The sequence below is a fragment of the Elgaria multicarinata genome, chromosome 1 (assembly GCF_023053635.1).
Source record: "Elgaria multicarinata webbii isolate HBS135686 ecotype San Diego chromosome 1, rElgMul1.1.pri, whole genome shotgun sequence".
Classification (NCBI taxonomy): Eukaryota; Metazoa; Chordata; class Lepidosauria; order Squamata; family Anguidae; genus Elgaria; species Elgaria multicarinata.
Window position 1 is genome coordinate 11,238,130 of NC_086171.1, and position 9,171 is coordinate 11,247,300.

At 41.8% G+C, this 9,171-nt stretch overlaps 2 protein-coding genes across 2 annotated transcripts in view; one reads left to right on the plus strand and one right to left on the minus strand.

Annotated features, from left to right (window-relative positions):
* The window catches only part of COL28A1 (collagen type XXVIII alpha 1 chain), a 95,800-nt gene extending 93,549 nt beyond the window's left edge, over positions 1-2,251 (minus strand). Inside the window, exon 1 of the mRNA XM_063123251.1 lies at positions 2,080-2,251. The gene's annotated coding sequence lies outside the window, so the exon portion shown is untranslated. The remainder of the gene's footprint in view (positions 1-2,079) is intronic.
* UMAD1 (UBAP1-MVB12-associated (UMA) domain containing 1) overlaps positions 1-9,171 on the plus strand; it is a 261,328-nt gene that overhangs the window by 143,444 nt on the left and 108,713 nt on the right. The window lies entirely within an intron of this gene.

Consider the following 9,171-nt stretch of genomic DNA (forward strand, 5'->3'; position numbering starts at 1 on the left):
ATGCAAGGCATTTAATTTATGCAATTCCATGTTTTAGAAAGAAAGCTATTTAGCACTGAAAGGCTATTATGTTTTCAATTAGAATATCTATAACCCAGTCTATAATTTTAAAAAATACAACCTTACTACTGTTTGGTACACACATAATTTGTTGGATGCAAAATGAGTAACTTTCTCCAACATGCTAATTACCGTATTTCTTCGATTGTAAGATGCCATCGATTGTAAGACGCACACTAATTTCAGTACCACCAACAGAAAAAAAACCTAAGACACACCCACGATTCTAAGACGCACCCCATTTTTAGAGATGTTCATATGGGGAAAAAAGTGTGTCTTAGAATCAAAGAAATAGGGTACTGTGACTGACAGTGAAATCCTATACATATCTTAAGAACATAAGAAGTGCCCTGATGTTGGATCAGACCAAGAGTCCATCTAGTCCAGTACTCTGTTCACACAGTGGCCAACCAGCTGTCAACCAGGGACTAACAAAGCAGGACATGGTGCAACAGCCCTCCCACCCATGTTCCCCAGCAACTGGTGCAAATAGGCTTACTGCCTCAGATGCTAGAGGTAGAACATAGCCATCAAGGCTAGTAGCCATTCATAGCCTTCTCCTCCAGGAATTTATCCACCCTCCTTTTAAAGTCATCCAAATTGGTGGCCATCACTATACCTTGTGGTAGTGAATTCCATAGTTTATGCACTGTGTGAAGAAGTACTTCCTTTTATTTGTCCTGAATCTCCCATCAATAAGCTTCATGGGATGACCCCGGGTTCTAGTGTTATGGGAGAGGGAGAAAAATGTCTCCCTATCCACATTCTCCACATCATGCATAATTTTGTACACCTCTGTCATGTCTCCCCTTAGCCTCCTTTTTTCCAAGCTAAACAATCCCAGCTGTTGTAACCTTCCCTCATAGGGGGGATGCTCCATCCCCTTGATCTGTACTTTTTCCAGCTCTATAATAATTTTTTTTTTAGGTGTGATAGAGGGGCTGCTCTATACACAGTATTCTAAGTGTGGTTGCACCCTAGATTTGTATAAAGGCAATATGATACTGGCAGTTTCATTCTCAAATCCTTTTCTTATAATGCCTAACATGGAGTTTGCCTTCTTTACAGTGGCTGCACATTGAGTTGACGTTTTCATTGAGCTGTCCACCACAACCCCAAGGTCTCTTTCTTTATCAGTCACTGCCAGCTCATATCCCATCAGGTTATACTTGGTTGGGTCCCCCTCCCCCAATATGCATCACCTTACACTTGCTTGCATTGAACCGCATCTGCCATTTGGATGCCCACTCTCCCAGCTTGGAGAGATCCCTTTGGAGTTCTTCACAATCCCTTTTTGTTTTAACAGCTTTAAATAATTTGGTGTCATTGGCAAAACTGGCCACTTCACTGCTTACTCCTAATTCCAGATCATTTATAAACAAATTGAAAAGAATTGGTCCCAATACTGATTCCCGTAGGACCCCATTATTTACTTCCCTCAATTGGAAGAATTTATTCCATGGATGCTAAGTTTTTCAGGAGTCTTTTATGAAGGACTTTATCAGAAGCCTTTTGGAAGTCCAAGTAAACAATTTGCACCAGATAACCCCTCTCTACATGTTTGCTGACACTCTCGAAGAATTCTAGAAGATTAGTGAGACTTCTCAAAAGTAATTCCCATTGAGTGCAGTAGGACTTACACCCACTTTGTGAACCGCCCAGAGAGCTTCGGCTATTGGGCGGTATAGAAATGTAATAAATAAATAAATAAATAAATAAATCTAAGTATAGGATACAACCTGTAAAGAATCTTTTGCAGATTAGAACAAATACATTTAAAATATTATTCAAATGAAAGGTTTCAACAATATACTTCATTTATTAGTTTCAAATATTTCTTATAGAATATTGCTGAACTCCACCCAATAACTTGAAATTAATGCATTCTTTGCAAAACGTACAAGTTCTGAACAACATAATTTTTACAAGCTGACAATTATTAGGATGATTTTTTTGGTTAAAGTCTCATTTGCATGTATTTTGCTAAGATAAACTATATTTATAATATTGATAACTTACCTTACAGAGCACTGGAGCAGCAAGCTGAAGAATAAAGAAACTGTAAACAAACATGAACTGGGAAATGCATTCCTAAGATATTTTGTTTTTCTTTTCTTTTTTAAAGGATAAGAATTCTTAAATAAATAATTAGCCCTGATGCAAATCAGGGTACCTTGCATATGGATCTTAACATGATTCTTTATTTCAGCTTCTCCTGAATTTCCTCCCAGGAAAAAAAAAAACCATGATTCTTTATTCATGCTTTATTATCCCAAGTTGAATGCAGAGTGGTTAGGCATTCAGCCAGGTCTAGCAATCTGGGTGGGAGGATCTGCCGGTCTGAGAGTTTGTTTTACAAACAACTAGTTCGTTGCTGTTTGCTGTTTGCCTTACCAACAAACCTGTCTGTGCTAACCTCCTTTAATGTTTCTGCTCCCATCCATGCTAAATATTTAAGGACACTTCCTGTAGCAGAGGATTAAGCAACGATCTTATTTTTAGATGTTATATATTATATTTTTAGATGTTACAGTGAATGTCCAAAATTTGGTGAATGTCAACATTTACACATTGACGCTGACAATAGATCTTTTCACATGTTGCATTGAATCTGTTGTGCCTGCTCATGCCTTCCATAGGTCTGTCTGCAAATAGAACATAGAAACACAGAGCGATGTCCCTGCAGTCAAGAACTCTAGAAAAGCAGGGCTCATGATTGGGTTCGGGTGGATGGCTAACATATAAAAATGGTATGCAGACAGTCAATTGGATATGTGGAGGTTGGAAGCAAGGACAGTCCCCACTCTCCATGTATTCAATCTAAGATGTGAGAAGGACTGTCCTGCAAAAGGTAGGGGCAACACCTGTGCACCAAGCATTTCCAGCCATCTACAGTTACTGCTGCTGTTGTATTCATTGCTTCTGTGTGCTTACCTCCCTGTGCAAACATAAAAAGTAGTTCAATTACTTGGCACAACACCTAAGAGTGTAAGCCTAAACATTCAGAAGTAAGGGGACCCAGCGTTCAATAGGCTTAACTTCCTAGTCTGTCAGTTAATGATTGCAGCCTAAATCTGTCTCCCACGCTAGCCTGCATTCCACAAGGATGCCCTGGCTAGGTGTGGCAAGGTGCAAGTCAAAGTAGCAAATGGTCAGGACCACAGACAGCTCACTGTGAAGCTGCATGGAACAGCAGGCCAAATGCCAAGCTCAGTGTCAAGTAAGAGAGGCAACTGCTTCCTTAAGTCAAGGGTAGGAAACCTGCAAGTCATTCAGATGCTTCCATGATGGGGCAAGAGAAACAGTGTTATTTCTGAAAATGGGCTTAGCTTTTTTTCAGCATCTGGATGCACAAGGTTGCCCTGAAAGGAGGATCTCATTCCATAATGCTTTGGGCTGCAAATTGTTCACACCACTGAGAATTTATTTCTCTTTTTACATTCTTTCTGGCTTGGCTGCAAAGTCCCTAGAATCGAGACACAGCTATTTCCTTGAGAGCAGGGGCTAAAGTTCAATCTATTTTTCCATGGCAGTCTCGAATGAGCTAGTGGCTTTGATGTCTGGTTCAGGAACTCAGTCTTCTCCATTCTCTGAATCTTCATAGCATTCTTTCTAACAGTGGCTGCTGGTGGTCAGGGTCCAACTCCAGGACCATAATGCTATGTGATTCTCAATGGGACTAAGTTCCAAGTGACTTTGCCTTGGGTCAAGGTTTAAGAAGAATGAAGAATGACAGAAACAGATTCCAAAATAAAGGCTTTGACAAAAAGAGCAGTGAACATGGGAAGGGAAGATTAATTGGCAGTAGCCAGAGATGATGAGGAGATGGTGGTGAGAATAAGATGGGTTTCTGGAGGAAATGAAAGCAGGTATGAAGCATAAATGTTCTGGGTAGAACCCAGTACAGATGTGCAATAATGGTGAATGCATCACTGTGTGATGGGGTGGTCCCTGCTGCTTTGAAGGAGGCAGTGGTGCGACCACTCCTGAAAAAACCCCTCCCTTGACCCAGAGATTTATGCCAACTACCTTCCGGTTGCAAATACTCCATTTTTGAGCAAGGTGCTCAAGAGAGTAGTGGCGTCTCAACTGCAGGTGCTCTTGGATGAAACTGACAGTCTGGATTCAGGCCTGGTTTGGAGACAGTATCGGCCTTGGTCACCCTGATGGATGACCTTCTTAGAGAGAGACAGGGGGAGTGCGACCCTGTTACTTCTTCCTAATCTCTCAGTGGCTTTTGATACCTTTGACCACGGTATTCTCCTGGACCACCTTCATGAATTGGAGGTACTGTTTTATGGTGGTTCGACTCCTACTTGCAGGGTCGGCTCCAGAGAATAGCATTGGGTGACTGTACTTCAGCTGCATAGCAGCTGAACTGTGGCATGCCACAGGGCTTCAACCTGTCCCCAATGTTATTTAATATCTATATGAAACCGTTGGGAGCAGTCATCAGATTTGGGGCAAGGTGTCACCAGTACACTGATGACACCTAGCTCTATTTCTCTGTAACATCTGAATCGGGAGAGGCCGTGCACATTCTGAACCAGTGCCTGGATACAGTTATGGTTTGGATGAGGGCCAATAAACTGAGGATGAACCCTGATAAACAGAGACCTTGTGGGTTGGTAGTTCCCAGGTCCGGGAATTAGGGTGCTTTCCTGTTCTGGATGGTGTTGCACTCCCTCTAAAGGAGCAGGTCTGTAGTTTGAGGGTGCTCCTGGACCCATCTTTGTCACTAGAGACCCAGGTGGCCTGGAGTGCCCATTATCAACTTCAGTTGGCATGCCAGCTACACCCACTCCTGGACAAGGATAGTCTAGCCATTGTCATTCATGCACGGGTAACCTCACGATTAGACTACTGTAATGCACTCTATGTGGGGCTACCCATGTATGTGGTTCAGAAGCTGCAGCTTGTGCAGAACAAAGCAGCTAGGGTGCTCACTGGGACACCTAGCTCTGCCCACATAAAACCAGTGTTAAAAGAACTGCACTGCCTGCCTGCTAGCTACCCAGCCATGTACAAGGTCACACTATTATCTTACAAAGCCCTAAACAACTTGGGACTAGGATACCTAGCAGACCACCTTTCCTTATATACACCCAGGTGACATTTACGATCTTCAGAAGAGGCCCCGCTCGTCATTCCAACACGAAGGGAATGTCGCCATCAGGAACATCGATGGCGGACCTTCTCTGTAGCGGCACCCACCCTCTGGAAAACCCTCCTTCGTACAGTTCGGGAGGTGGAAAATGTAATAACTTTTAAATACCTCCTAAAAACATATCTTTTAAAACAAGCTTTCCCTGGGCTGTAACTTATTTCGGTTTTATGTGATTTTAAAGTTTTAAATTGGATTTTATGGTTTTAGTTGTAAACTGCCCAGAAAGCTTAAGCTGCTGGACAGTATAAATATGTAATAAATAAATAAATAAATAAATAGTGGCTAGTGCAAAGAAGTTTGAGGTTATGCATGAAGACCACAGTTCTGTATCAGGTTCTACCCAGAACATTTGTGCTTCATACCTGAGATTACTCTATATTTATTAGTTGACTCCAGGTTTATTACTCTAGGTTTGTTAACCTAAGATAACTACTCCCCTTACACCAAACACAACCAGAATTTAGAATAGCAGTTTACTCATAAACTTTAAAAAAGAGAATGATGTAGCTGTTGTCCTGCAACAACTTTTTGGTTTCAACTAGTTGAACTGATACAAGGTGCCTGTGTGGTATCAGTTTCAGACTAGGATCAATTTGTTCTCTATACACAAAACCAAACACACAAATCTTTCTTGGGCTCAGTCCTAGAAGCTGTTTTCTGTGTCAGGATCAGCCATATCTATGCAAACGGCCTTTCTTCACTACCATGTAACCACTGCTAGTCCCCATAGTTCTGGGACTAGGTAACAGACAATTTTTCCATATGTAGCTTTTAGGTAGACTTGAAAACCTGCAGATCTTTTTAGGCATCAAGTACTGGCTGTTTTTAGAAAATTGTGATACGCTGTCACTAAGTGTATCAGTAGGTTTGTGTTTTGTTAATGTTTCATTATTGTTGGAACACACTGAATATAAGCAGCGTATATTAACTCTTCTTTCTTATTTTTGCGGAAGGAGATGATTTGAGCTCCACCTTGTGGGTTTCAATGGCACATCATTTGATTCAAGGTCAATTAAATAGTTATTATATTTTAATCTTAAAGGCTTGGAGTTGGATTCAGATTTAGTCAGAGCAGACCCATTACAATCAATCAGACTTAAGTGAGTCATAACTAACTTAAGTCACATTGATTTCAATGGGTCTATATTATGTATTTCTAAATCTGGGTTGAGCATGTAATTAATATCACAATCTTTTTCTCCTCTACTCCAGTGCATACCACTTTTATTTTGTTTATGTTTCTAAACTGCTCATAACAACAATTACAGTACAATCCTATCCAAGTTTACTCAAAAGTAATTACCATTCAGTTCAACAAGGTTTATTCCCAGCTAAGTGGATGTAGGATTGTAGCCTCAAAGAACTTCCCAATTTACAGAGAAATCGTATATATGTCTTTTCTGAAATAAACCCTACTGAGTTCAATAGGTCTTACTGCCAGTTATATATTAAGGCTTGTAGCCTTTATAGTCTTAAAAGTAGAACCAGTAAGGACAAAGTGTTGTCTACTACTTTGTCTACCAGAGCTTCCTAACTATCTCAAAGATTGTACCTATATATTAAAGTCCTAGCCTAAATTAATAAAAATATATAACCCACAACTTTCTGCTGTTATAATCTGTCAATTTTTGTATTTCTACTAGAAATTGCACCATGGTCTTGGTTTCAGCTCGTATATAGGACTGTGGGATCACAGAGCATTGAAAAATAAAATCATTTCCCATTTGTGAAAGTTGTAACTATCACTTATCAGTTTGAGAGTTACTGCCATATAAGCGGGGGCTAGGAAGTATCTGGAAACCGCAAACATCCATGGAGCATTCAATCTTCCAGAGTGGAGATTGGCCGCTTCTAAAACCATCAAATAATTTCAGAGTGGAGACGTGCCCATGTAGTGATGGGGTGGGGAGGTTTTGATAATTGGTATTGACATCTGTGGCTAACCAATTAGGAATTGCCACAGCACTCTTCCTTCCTGTTCTGTTTTCCTCCAATGGCAGTGTTTGGGGGTAGGAATGCGAATTTGTCCTTGGCTTTTTGGTCAGAGAGAGATTTCTTATCTTTGCACACGCAGTGCAAAGTAAGACTAGGGTGAGTTTGTTTGCAAAGTAAGATTTAGAGAGGGAGAGGGAGGGAGAGAGATCTACAAGATTTTCTGTTGTGTTGTTTGCAAAGAGAAACGACTAGGGTTTTTTGCAGAGAGAAGGACCTATTTTGCTTTGATCGTTTCATCTGTTCCACAACCCAGCATATGCATGCGCATCGAAAAATCTTAAGAAATCCTTTTTAAAAGCCTTTTCTTTGACTTGTTCTTTCAAATATTGATTTACGTCCGTTCAAGGCAGCTGTGTGTGTGTCTGTTCCCTCACCCTACAGATGAAGGCATGAGAGGTGCCTGAGGGAGAACATTTGAGTTTGACTTGCAGAGATCTGCTCCAAAATTGGCATGCCTAAAGCCCTCTTTAAAAGCTGTCACAGTGCCAATTTTCATGTGTTCATCTTTAACACTGAGGGAGCTGTGAGCATTTCTGTTAATTCCTATTGACGAGACTATACCTGTTACCTGAAAATTGAGTTTTTCATCAAACTACCCAGTAGACCCGCTCCAGAAATTGGGGCAGAGAAACGCCTCTACAGAGCTCCAGCTCGAAATTTGAGGCGAAGACCCACTTTGTGCACCCCTACTAGGAACTTAAAAGCTTCAGGCTCAATCTTTCTATTGGTATCAATGGAATTCTTTTTTAGTTTAATTGCCATGTGGAAGGAAGATTTGGGCGTGGGCTCAGGGAAGGGAGGTAAATCTTCCCTTTTCTACTGTGATCACCCTGGAAATTCCCACTCCCATCTGCAAAACACCTAAATTTATGTGGGGAAAACCACACCTCTCATTACCACCAATAGAAAGTTATTTTGAAGCTTAATTAGCATGGGGAGACATGGGGTGGGGGGTTGTAGGGTAAAAGGGTAAAAGGGAAAAAAAAACCCTCCCCAGTTTCAATCCCCCTTGAAGATTGCTCCCTGCAAGGTAATTAAGCTAAGAAAACCTTCCACTGGTACCAATGGATACCTGGGTCTCCGGAGAATAGATCTGGGGCCCAGGCCTAGCAGTGCCTTCACATAAAAGGCTGCTGCTTGGCTTTTCTTCATCAGATGCATACACAAGGTTTTTCCAACCCTTGCCATTGCGGTCAACGTTGAGAGATGATGAGTATTGTAGGCCAAACCAGCTGAACAGCCACAAGATGTCCAACAGACAGCCCACAAGCTGCATGCAGCCACCCCCACCCCCCGGCCGTTTTCTGCACAACCAACGACCTGCTGAATTTGCAACCACATTGGTAAAACAAGTGTTTTTATTTGAAAACAAGGGGAGCAAGTGCCTTGTTTGGAAGCAGAATTGTGTTCCCAGAAGCCTCAAAGGAGCCCTGTTCTGCTTGTAAACAATCTGTACACTCCCCCCTTTTTTTGTTTTGTAAAATCGCTTTTATTGGCTGCCTTCACTGTGGCAATTTCAGCAGCAAATTCAATGGTACTGGCAATTTCGGTGGCAGTGAGGGGAGGGGTGCTGCTTGGGGAGGGGGGGGCAATACACACACTCCTCACTGTAGTAGCTGCTCGCTCCTGCCTTAAACGATGGAAGGGGGCGGAGGAAATTAAAATATTGATTTAATAACAGCAAACCACCGCAACAGAGAGAGCTTCAGCTGTTGGGCGGTCCAGAAATGTAATAAATAAATAAAATTCGTTACATTGACCACATGCACTTGGCATATGCAAATGGAGACACACGTGCAATATAAAGAGGCATTGCAAAAAGAAATGCCCGTCTTGTGAACGCTTCTCTTCCTCAGGCGGAGGTCGGCGGGCTGCCTGCTGCCCGGAGAAGGGGAAGCTTCAAGGCCAGACAACCACCCCGCTCTATGCGTTCGAGGACTCTCGTGCGT